This window comes from Lissotriton helveticus (genome assembly GCF_964261635.1).
Source record: "Lissotriton helveticus chromosome 1_1 unlocalized genomic scaffold, aLisHel1.1 SUPER_1_unloc_37, whole genome shotgun sequence".
Classification (NCBI taxonomy): domain Eukaryota; kingdom Metazoa; phylum Chordata; class Amphibia; order Caudata; family Salamandridae; genus Lissotriton; species Lissotriton helveticus.
The window spans coordinates 607,980-620,000 of record NW_027611678.1 but is presented as its reverse complement, the minus strand read 5'-3'; the positions used below and the strand labels follow the sequence as shown (position 1 = coordinate 620,000).

The 12,021-nt window shown below is 44.2% G+C and overlaps 1 pseudogene across 1 annotated transcript in view; it reads left to right on the top strand.

The window, feature by feature from the left end:
* The window catches only part of LOC144805976 (uncharacterized), a 138,189-nt pseudogene extending 126,479 nt beyond the window's left edge, over positions 1–11,710 (top strand). The window contains exons 5-6 of the transcript XR_013605645.1: positions 9,916–10,825; positions 11,630–11,710. The product of XR_013605645.1 is annotated as an uncharacterized LOC144805976 (transcript). The remainder of the gene's footprint in view (positions 1–9,915; positions 10,826–11,629) is intronic.
* Positions 11,711–12,021: the final 311 nt, after the last annotated feature.

The following is a 12,021-nucleotide window of genomic DNA, read 5'->3' as shown; positions in this document are numbered from 1 at the left end:
GGGACAGCACAGGCAGCAGCAGTGCAAGCTTCCCTCACACACAGAGCAGGTACAGCACAGGCGGCAGCAGTGCAAGCTTCCCTCACACACAGAGCAGGTACAGCACAGGCGGCAGCAGTGCAAGCTTCCCTCACACACAGAACAGGTACAGCACAGGCGGCAGCAGTGCAAGCTTCCCTCACACACAGAGCAGGTACAGCACAGGCAGCAGCAGTGCAAACTTCCCTCACACACAGAGCAGGTACAGCACAGACAGCAGCAGTGCAAGCTTCCCTCACACACGGAGCAGGCACAGCACAGGCCGCAGCAGTGCAAGCTTCCCTCTCACATGGAGCAGGTACAGCTCAGGCAGCAGCAGTGCGAGCTTCCATCACACATAGAACACGTACAGCACAGGCAGCAGCAGTGCAAGCTTCCCTCACACACAGAGCAGGTACTGCTCAGGCATCAGCAGTGCAAGCTTCCCTCACACACAGAACAGGTACAGCACAGGGAGGAGCAGTGCAAGCTTCCCTCACACACGGAGCAGGTACAGCACAGGCAGCAGCAGTGCAAGCTTACCTCACATGGAACAGGTACAGCACAGGGAGGAGCAGTGCAAGCTTCCCTCACACATAAAACATGTAAAGCTCAGACAGAAGTTCTACTTGTTTCTTCTCTCTCACACACACACACATGCACAGATATAGCACAGGCAGCATCAGTGCAAGCATCCCTTGCATAACAGGTGCAGCACAGGCAGCAGCAGGGCGGGTGCGCGCACACACACACACACACACACACACACACTCCCCCCTCCCCAACACCATCCCCTGCATAGAGAACAGTTACAACACAGGCAGCAGCTGTGCAAGCTTCCCTCACGTCGAATATTCCAGCACTGACAGCAGCACTGCTTGTTTCTCTCACACACCAGGATACAGCACAAACCGTAGCAGGCAAGCTTCCATTAGTCTCAGTACAGGAAGAGCCTCCTTCATATTAATAATTATAATCCTTATTAATGCAAGTATTTTTAAATGACCATTCGTATAGCATTAACAAACACTACCAAAACAAAATCTCTTGGTGCTATTAACCGCATGCGTGTGGGCGGAATTCCGCTCGTACGCTGAGTTTTGCGAAACCGCATTTTACGTGACGAGCTGGGCTCGTCATCAGCGTAGCAGGAGGCTACCTCATGACGAGCCCAGCTCGTCATCAGCGTGGAAGGGGTTAAGTCAACAAGGACTACAAGTAGAAAGGGCGTGTTTTATGCACCGCTTGCAGGTTGTCAAAACACATAAATTGAAGGCATTGTCATTTAGAATGCCAGTAGCTCTCAAAATCTCGCAAATACGAGACCTATTGCATTGCAAATGCTTGTTAACTTTACTATCCCTCCCGCCCCTCCCCCACTGCCCTCCATAGTTTTCCCTTTCCCCATGCTACCTCTATAGTGCAAGTTAAGTCTAAAGCAACCTGTCTACACAATCAGCAATGAACAGGCCTCTTGGCCCTGTGGACAATGAGAACCCTCAGGCCACCCTTATACCGGCCCCACAAACCCCTCAGGAGAGAGAGCGTAATTATTTAGAATCAAAGAGAGTAGTTTGGGCAATGCTGGGAGATAACCTCGTTAACAGTACCTTGACTAGTCCACAACAGTTCTTGAATGTCCAGCGAATCTGAGTAGGCAAGATGCCTAATTCCAGTGGAAAGGGGGGTAGCCTTGCCCTGCCTCTTCCTGGCAATGAGGGCAAGGACGGGACAGCCCTTGGCCCGGGCTTCGCCCGCGCGGGTCCCGCACTGTGGGGGGAGAGGCAGCGCTATAAGCGCGGTGACATCAAGGGATGCTGGGGCAGGCAGTCCTCACACTGAGGTTGAGCGCCTGGATAGGCTGGTGGCGCTAGCGGTGTTTCCGACGTGGACCCTGGGACTCCTTTGCTACCAGGGTGCTGCGCAGAGCTTGTGGTGTCCCTTGCTGGTGATAAGATAGCTTGCTCCACTAGTGCCTGGCCTGTGTTATTGCATTGTTTGCATCAGATTTACCTAGTGCCTGGCTTGTGTTAATACATTGTTTGCCTCGGATTCTCCTTATGCCTGGCCTGTGATATTGCATTGTTTGCGTGCCATTTTCCTAGTGCCTGGCCTGTGTTATTGCATTGTTTGCCTAGGATTCACCTAGTGCCTGGCTTGTGTTATTGCATTGTTTGCATCAGAATCTCCTAGTGCCCAGCCTGTGTTATTATATTGTTTGCATCAGATTCTCCTTGTGCCTGGCCTGTGTTATTGCATTGTTTGCGTCGGATTCTCCTAATGCCTGGCCTGTGATATTGCATTGTTTGAGTCCCGTTTTCCTAGTACCTGGCCTGTGTTATTGCATTGTTTGCATCACGTTTTTCTAGTACCTGGTCTGTGTTATTGCACTGTATGTGCGGCTTTTGGTATGTTATTATTCCAATAGTTGCAGCTTTTCTAACAAACATGGTACCTTTTATCCCAGTCAAGTGCATCTGACTGCAAGGACACTTCCTGCAGTAACAATCTACTTCCTATTTATGTGGCAACAGAAAGCACAACATGTCTGCCAGAGATGCTGTAGGATCAGAAACAGTACATAGGTAAGTAGGTATGATGGAAAACAAACTATTACGTAAGATTTTAAACGAAGAAGCTACGGTGATAGACGGCAAACAATTCATGTCAAAACATCAGCATTAGGACAATGGTACATGGAACAATAATGGTAGATATATTTACACTTCTGTGCAGTGCGTGTCACTTAATGTTCTTTTCATCCACTCTCATGAGATGGTTTTGCAAGGCAACTCTGAGCTCACTGAGTGTGGAGCTTCCATGAATCCCAGAGACAGGCCGTTCCAAAGACGGTAACAGAGAAGGTTGAAAGATCTGAGTCTTGATCCTGGCAGATGGACTGGTGATCCCTGAGGGGGTGTAGTTGGTCTGTGTGTTACCACGGCAGTCCAGGGGGTGTAAGAAAATGTCAGCAATTTGTGGAGGGCCCTCTTTTGCGTGAGAACCACCCAGCTTCATGCAATACAGACTTGAGGGTTTGTGTCTGCGCAGGAGGAGTTACATTCTGATAGTAAAATGGAGGACCTTGTCCAAAGGCGATAGATGTTACCAAGAATTAACATCTTCAGTTACGACAGATAGAGAAAGTCCATGTACCTCGAGGTGCTTGAAAAGCTTTCTGCGCTCTGCTGGTGCAGGCTGGATGTTTATTCTCTAGTTGACATTTGCCAGGGGATGTTCAGATACAGTGGTTGAATTAAACCATGGAGCAGCACTTGTAGCGTTGACTCTTGGAGTCTTGTAGTGTGTGCTGGCTGTGGTAGGACTGTCCCAATGCTCTACGGAGCTCAGAAAATCCAGACTCTCCTTCATCTCAGAGCTCGAGCTCTGTGGCTTGACCAGTTGAACTGCAATAAAGAAGATGACCTAGACCAGTTCTACCTCTCCCGACCTTTGAACTGATCATTGAGGAAATAAGCCCTTGTCTGCAAAGCAGATCCACACAAGGTGCAGCTGACAGAAGTCCTGCCTGGAAGGAAGATCCGCACAGGGCACAGCTGACAGAAGGTTTGCCTCGCGGCGACCTCAAAGCAATGAGAGACCCACAAACCACAAGATCCGTCAAGCCCAGCTAGCCACACTGGACACAATGTACATCAAAGGCCTGATTTAGATTTCAGCGGATGGTTTATTCCAACACAAATGTGACAGGTATCCTGCCGGCCCCATTAAAAATGCATTACATCCTGTGGCAATTATAATAAGGCAGGCAGGATATCTGTCACGTTTTGATAATGCCTTGGTTTTCTTTTCAGAGTTTTACTCCGCTGAATTCCACGAAGTGCCAGGGAAACTCCGCCGCACTCTGCAAACTTCCGCTAGAGGCAGTTTAAGTTGCACTGCTCTCACTGATTTTTAGTGCCAGGAGTTTGTCCCACACTGTAAAAGCAGCACGAACTGCACTACGCGTCGTGTCAGAGGGCGATGCTGCTTCCTGCCGCTCAAATTGACAATCTAATCGAGTGGCAGCTTCATCAACGAGAATGGCAGATTTCTACACTCAAGTTGTCGCGACCTACCGCAATGAGAAATCTCGCCAGAAGGAGGTCTAGTGCATTATATTTTCTCACAAGCACTTACCGTTGGAGAACTGCTTGAGAAAAAAAAAATTCAGTTCTGCATTACTTCATGGAGTTTTTTGGAACTCCGCACTCTGGGCAAAAATTTGCGAGCTCCGACGGCAGAGCGGAATTCTACGCCCACCTCTAGTTTTGAGGCAATAATCTGTTGGACAAACTACTAACTAGGCCCTTTGTCTGCAATAAGTGTTGTAGAAGTGAGAACCAGGGCCTTGTGAGTGTCAGGCCGTTATCTGACTTCTGATGAACCCCACAGAGTGAGTGCGCAGCCAGAGGGCAGTAGGGGGGCCGAAGGACAGGAAACAAGATAAACTGGAAGATGAGGAATATGGAAAGGTAGAAATGCCGCATCACCTGTGGATAACTGACACCTGCTACTGCTCTACCAAATGCCCATCCAGTCACAAAGTGTCATCCTGGGCCCCAAACTGACAACGTCATGCCAGATGCCATGTATTGGTGGAAAATGGGAAAAAAAGAGTAATATGCGCACATCTACTGCAGGGATAAGTCAGGTAAATTATTGGTTGTGATGGATTCTCTATAAGTACAAAATGACTGATATAGTTGAATATTAAATTATATGAATCAACGTTTGTTTGCCTTATCTGGGCTTATAATGTAAAGGACGGGCCTTACAGTGAAACCCTTGTTCTGTTTGACACAAAAGCCCCGGAAGGAGCTGCAACTTACAGAACTTTATCTACTTTAGGAAGAACTAAAGACTTGCTTTTTAAAGTTGTCTTTCAGGGCCAGAACCGGGTGATGTAAACTGCACTAGTTTCAGGGAGATGGACAGATGTTATGGCGATAGGAAACCCCCCTCAACTCACAATAATGTTCCAATCTTCCAAGTTAGTAGAAACCAGAAATGCCTGAACCAAGGGAGCTGTTGAAAGTGTCAAAGGTGACTTATGAACAGCGAGGTAAAGACAGGAGTTGGTATTTGAGATGATCTTAAGTGAATAGGAAAGGAACGAGAAGAAGTGTGTGAATGGAGTTGCTTTTTTTGTATACCTCAGGAAAAAGTTACTGGAAATTTTGCAGCCCAGCCTGATCCAGCTCTTTTTCTAAACTCTATTGTTGTTTAAATGAAATCCTGACCATATGCGTCTATCTTAAGCTATACCTCGAGCACTTGGGTGCTCCGGGCCGCCCTTATTTTGCTAAGTTAGCCTGTAAACGCTGGTAAATCACCTCCTTTTCAGACATTAATAAGATGTCACCTGATCAACAGAACTTTTAGTTAAATATCTGTGTATGATGAACAATTCCTTGCTAAGTTTTTAAGGCGGTAAAGAAGAAGGGGGAGATTTACTAATATTTTGCACTGTATTTTCGTCACAAAAGTGGCACAAAACAGCGCAAAATCTTTTTTTCCTAATTTACTTTCCAGCTCTACACTTGTTTAGCGCTGGAAATAACGTAAAAGTAATGTGAAGCAGTACATATCACTGCTTCGCATTACTTCACACCTTGGGGGCCTGTCAAGGTGGGTGCATGGGCGTTCACGTGCAACCACCCAAGGTTTCTCACGCTAAAACCAATTTACCAAATACAGTAGATTGAGTTTAGCGTGAAAAAACGGTACCCTTTTAAACTAGGCGCAAAGGAAGGAGAAATGCTTTGATTTCTCCTTCCTTTTCTGACTTTGCATGCATGCTACACTCTGCAACACGCATACAAAGTGCGAAAAGTATTCCCTCGTGTCTAGTATTTTGTACAGGAAGGGTGTCCGTCCTGTACAAAAACCTATGCTGGGCTCACACACACACACCACAGCGCTCTTGTGTTAAGGTGTGTGCATGGCGCAGGGCCGCTGTAATCAGTGCTGGCGCAAGGGAAAGGGAAGGAGAGAGCCATATCTAGGAAAATATGGTGCTTTCCTGCTCCCTCCCTGTCGAGCATCGCAGCCTCGCGGGGGGGCTGCGCTGCATTGCGTGGAGATTTCGTAAATCTCCCCCGAAATGTCTTTTACAACCAGTTTACATTGTGAATTATAATTCCAATATGTTTCAATTTATTAATTTTCAATATCTTTACATCCAACAGAAAACCATCCTTGAATGTATGAAATGACCATCAATAATGAAGCGAATGCTGTAAATCTTCAATAATAGCAGAAATAATGAGCTGCAGTATTCAGCACAGTCGGCGACAGGTGAACCTGCACACAAACTGACAGATCCTGGATGAAGCATCAAGGGCAGTTCAGTGATTATAAGAGGCCGAACTGTACACCTCCACGCCACAAGACGAAGAAATGACCTTAAGAAAATTAATATAATAAATTGCTAGGCTGACAAACCATCTGTGTTTAGTCACTTGTATTTTTTATAAAGAGAGATTATGAAAGAAATGCCTTGGCATCAAAAGGATTCACACCGCATTTACAGAGGTTCACAAGTACATTGAAAAAACCATAAACAATACATTAAATCAAAACATACACATGTAACAATTGTGATAACATTAAATAAAGACAACTGTGGAATGCCTCAAAAAAATCCCTTTGTTGAGGCACCAATCCTGGATACAACTAAACAAGTGGACAGCTAAGATGACAAACTAGCCTACTTGTTTTGACCACCACTAGATACACATAAATTAATTCATCACATGGTGCACACCATAGGAAGACACAGAACTATGCAACAATGTAGAGTTGTGTGTAAGTTATATTCCTATTGTGCCCTGATAGTTCAGTATCTGGGTGGAGCAGGACGCCGACGCGTTTCGAACCCGTGCAGTAGTTTAAAGGGTTCTCCTCAGGACAAGGATTGGGGAGGTCGTTGTCGCTGTGAATTAAGTTAAAAACATGGTGTCAATGAAAGGCTGACTACTACCTCACTTCAACTCAAACACTGTGAAGTAGTAAGCAAATACCTTATGCTGGTAAAATCAGGATGCTACCTGTGAAAAAGGTGATATAAACCCTAGTTAGTCTCTGTTGTATGACATACACTCTGAGCCACTGTGTGCACATATGTGCAAATAAAGGGGATCCCGCTTTGGGGCACGTACCTTGATGTTTAAAGTGCGAATGCACAGATAAGGGATGCTGGTGTACCTAAAGTCGGGAGATGTGCCTAAAGGAAGTAAATAACACGAAGTGTTACGATCCCAGCATAAGCTACAAAATATTTTTGTATCTTGACACAAAACTATTCGTAACACAAATTGCTCGTGACTGGAAAGTCCCAACTGAGTCCTACCTTAATGTGCAGAATTTAGATTCCCAGCACGAACACGAGCGGCAGCCGCCGCGGGTTCGGCAACTAAAAACCAAAGGGGATGCAGAGATTAGCCAGATTCTGGAAACGTGCTCGCGCAATCTGTCCAAATATGTTTGGAAGTGTTTAAGAAGAACTCACTTTTTGGACGAATAAATCGGCGATGTGCTTCAGGCACCCTGTCGGTAATGGACTGACAACGCGGGTACAGAAGGGGGCGTGTCCAAGTGTATTTAACGCGCAAGGCGTGTAAAATGGCCTGATGGGACATGTAGTCCAGTTGCGCGAATGCCCGCTGGGTAAAGTGGAGGGGCGCACTCAATGGGAATAATGATTGCGCGAGCACGTTTCCAGAATCTGGCTAATCTCTGCATCCCCTTTGGTTTTTAGTTGCCGAACCCGCGGCGGCTGCCGCTCGTGTTCGTGCTGGGAATCTAAATTCTGCACATTAAGGTAGGACTCAGTTGGGACTTTCCAGTCACGAGCAATTTGTGTTACGAATAGTTTTGTGTCAAGATACAAAAAAATTTTGTAGCTTATGCTGGGATCGTAACACTTCGTGTTATTTACTTCCTTTAGGCACATCTCCCGACTTTAGGTACACCAGCATCCCTTATCTGTGCATTCGCACTTTAAACATCAAGGTACGTGCCCCAAAGCGGGATCCCCTTTATCTGCACATATGTGCACACAGTGGCTCAGAGTGTATGTCATACAACAGAGACTAACTAGGGTTTATATCACCTTTTTCACAGGTAGCATCCTGATTTTACCAGCATAAGGTATTTGCTTACTACTTCACAGTGTTTGAGTTGAAGTGAGGTAGTAGTCAGCCTTTCATTGACACCATGTTTTTAACTTAATTCACAGCGACAACGACCTCCCCAATCCTTGTCCTGAGGAGAACCCTTTAAACTACTGCACGGGTTCGAAACGCGTCGGCGTCCTGCTCCACCCAGATACTGAACTATCAGGGCACAATAGGAATATAACTTACACACAACTCTACATTGTTGCATAGTTCTGTGTCTTCCTATGTTGTGCACCATGTGATGAATTAATTTATGTGTATCTAGTGGTGGTCAAAACAAGTAGGCTAGTTTGTCATCTTAGCTGTCCACTTGTTTAGTTGTATCCAGGATTGGTGCCTCAACAAAGGGATTTTTTTGAGGCATTCCACAGTTGTCTTTATTTAATGTTATCACAATTGTTACATGTGTATGTTTTGATTTAATGTATTGTTTATGGTTTTTTCAATGTACTTGTGAACCTCTGTAAATGCGGTGTGAATCCTTTTGATGCCAAGGCATTTCTTTCATAATCTCTCTTTATAAAAAATACAAGTGACTAAACACAGATGGTTTGTCAGCCTAGCAATTTATTATACTAGGTGCGTACTTGTGTCAACCAACTAACACTGCCCGGCAATCTGGTTTGTTTGTTTCATAAGAGTGGTCCAGCCGGTCAGAGACAGGACCCAGCCTTCCCTCTTTTTCTCTTAAGAAAATTAAGGCAACAACAATAACAAACCACCTCCTGTATAAACAAGTGTCCAATACCAACTTTGATCATGGGATCGGTATGATGTGATTACCGCAGTGCTCTGTTTTCTAATATGATGACAAGCCATCATTCCGTGCTCTAGGTGAATTGTAAACTCTTTCTGGACAAACAACAGTAACCAGAGAAGAGCACAACAGAGCGGAGGCAGACAACTGACGGCTAAAGGAAAGACGAGTTCTTCTATCTACAATACAATAGACTGTCTTAATTTGCACCGGTCAGAAGGAAGACACATCTTTACCCTCAAGCATGCATAGCCATAATCCAATCTAAAGGCACAATTACCTACAAATATACCTTCTACGTATTAGGAGTGTGGCAAATATTTGGTGGCTATTGCATTTATTGTTAAAACAGAAATCAAACGTGTAAAATACCGCACACATATTTAATGTGTGCGAAAAACACAAGTGCTTAATCAGCCATGTTGGCCCATCAGGAAATACAGTCATGGGATGTAGACGAATATATAACTGACCCACAGACACTAACCAAGAAATATGAATCATACACCTGCAGCAAGAGCTTTAGTTTGTCATCACCACTCAAGCTTCATCAGCACACGTACACAAGACAAAAACCATTCAAGTGCAGTGAATGTGTCAAGAGCTTTAGTCACTTATCAAAACTCCAAAAACATCAGCGAATACACACAGGGGAAAAACCATTCAAGTGCAGTGAATGTGTCAAGAGCTTTAGTAGGTTATCAGAGCTACAATGACACCAGCGAACACACACAGGAGAAAAGCCATTCAAGTGCAGTGAATGTGTCAAGAGCTTTAGTACGTTATCAGAACTACAAAGACACCATCGAACACACACAGGGGAAAAGCCATTCAAGTGCAGTGAATGTGTAAAGAGCTTTAGTCTGTTATCAAGCCTTCAAAGACATCAGCAAACCCACGCAAGGGAAAAGCCATTGAAGTGCAGTGAATGTGTGAAAAGCTTTAGTCACTTATCAGACCTACAAAGACACCATCGAACACACGCAGGGGAAAAACCATTCAAGTGCAGTGAATGTGTGAAGAGCTTTAGTCGATTATCAAACCTTCAAAGTCATCAGAGAACACACACAGGGGAAAAGCCATTCAAGTGCAGTGAGTGTGTAAAGAGCTTTAGTCACTCATTAACTCTCCAAACACATCAGCGAATACACACAGGGGAAAAACCATTCAAGTGCAGTGAATGTGCAAAGAACTTTAGTCAGTTATCAAGCCTTCAAAGACATCAGCGAACACACACAGGGGAAAAACCATTCAAGTGCAGTGAATGTGCAAAGTGCTTTAGTGAGTTATCAAGCCTTCAAAGACATCAGCGAACACACACAGGGGAAAAACCATTCAAGTGCAGTGAATGTGCAAAGTGCTTTAGTGAGTTATCAAGCCTTCAAAGACATCAGCGAACCCACATAGGGGAAAAACCATTCAAGTGCAGTGAATGTGTGAAAAGCTTTAGTCGATTATCACACCTTCAAAGTCATCAACGAACACACACGGGGGAAAAACCATTCAAGTGCAGTGAATGTGTGAAAAGCTTTAGTCGATTATCACACCTTCAAAGTCATCAACGAACACACACGGGGGAAAAACCATTCAAGTGCAGTGAATGTGCAAAGTGCTTTAGTCAGTTATCAGAACTAAACAGTCATCAGCGAACACACACTGGGGAAAAACCCTATCATTGTAGTGAATGTGACAGTAGTTTTCGCTTCTCTTCAGCATTAAGGTATCATCAGCGAACTCACACAGGAGAAAAACCATTCAAGTGCAATGAATGTCTAAAGAGCTTTAGTCAATTATCAGTGCTACAAAGTCATCAGCGAACACACAGGGGAAAAACCATTCAACTGCAGTGAATGTGCTAAGTGCTTCAGTAAGTCATCACACCTACAAAATCATCAGCGAACACACACAGGAGAAAAGCCATTTAAATGCTGTGAATGTGGGAAGAGCTTTAGTAAATTAGAAAATCTAGAAACACATCATCGAACTCACACAGGGGAAAAACTATACATTTGCAATGAATGTGAAAGCATTTTTAGTCGTTACTCAACATTAAGGATTCATCAGCGAACACATAGAGGGGAATAGCCATTCAAGTCCAGCGAATGTGCAAAGTGCTTTAGTCACTTATCAAACCTCCAAACACATCAGCGAATGCACACTGGGGAAAAACCCTATAATTGTAGTGAATGTGACAGTAGTTTTCACTTCTCTTCAGCATTAAGGTATCATCAACGAACTCACACAGGGGAAAAATAATTCAAGTTCTATGAATGTGGGAAGAGTTTTAGTCGATTATCAGTGCTACAAAGCCATCAGCGAACACACATGGGGGAAAACATAGAAGGGCGCTGAAAGTGTGAAGGGCTTTTATCAATTTTCGATCCCATACAACCCTCAGTCAATACACTGCTTCATTTAACTCAATGGAAATAATCCTAGAGATGCAGGGACCCCGAAAAGATTTTAAGAACATCAAAAATAATATTGACCCATCGGAGGACATAGACCAGAGCTGAACAGTGCAAGTATTATGAGAGGAATGAATTATGGAAAAAGATTAAATTCAAATGATGTGGGACATTGAAATACCAGATTATAGAAGACTGGACTAGCAGTAAAGAAGAAAAGCAGATAACAGTATTTGCAGAATTATAAAAGTGTTTGTGTTCAGAGATTGTTCACTTCTGTACACATAGCAAAGCAACATGATGCACCAGTATACACAATGGGAGACGAGCAGATTGTGGACTAAAAGAAAAGAAACATATTTGATTTTTATCTGGTGAAGAAGAGATACAAAGAAAAACATTCAATCGCATCTGATCACACTACCTCTAAAAGCAACACTGAACATCACTGGGACTAACAGCGGTACTTTCAGCTAACTTGTCGAATTAAAACCTGTAAACCCAACGCATCCAGAGTGGACATGTTGTCAGGGCTCTGGAGATGGAAGCTTAATTGGTAAAATGTATGTATTACTATTAACAAATGCCAGTGCAGTATATGTAATGAACTAAAGTGAAGCACAGGTGTTCAAGAAATAACCTATTTTTAGATATA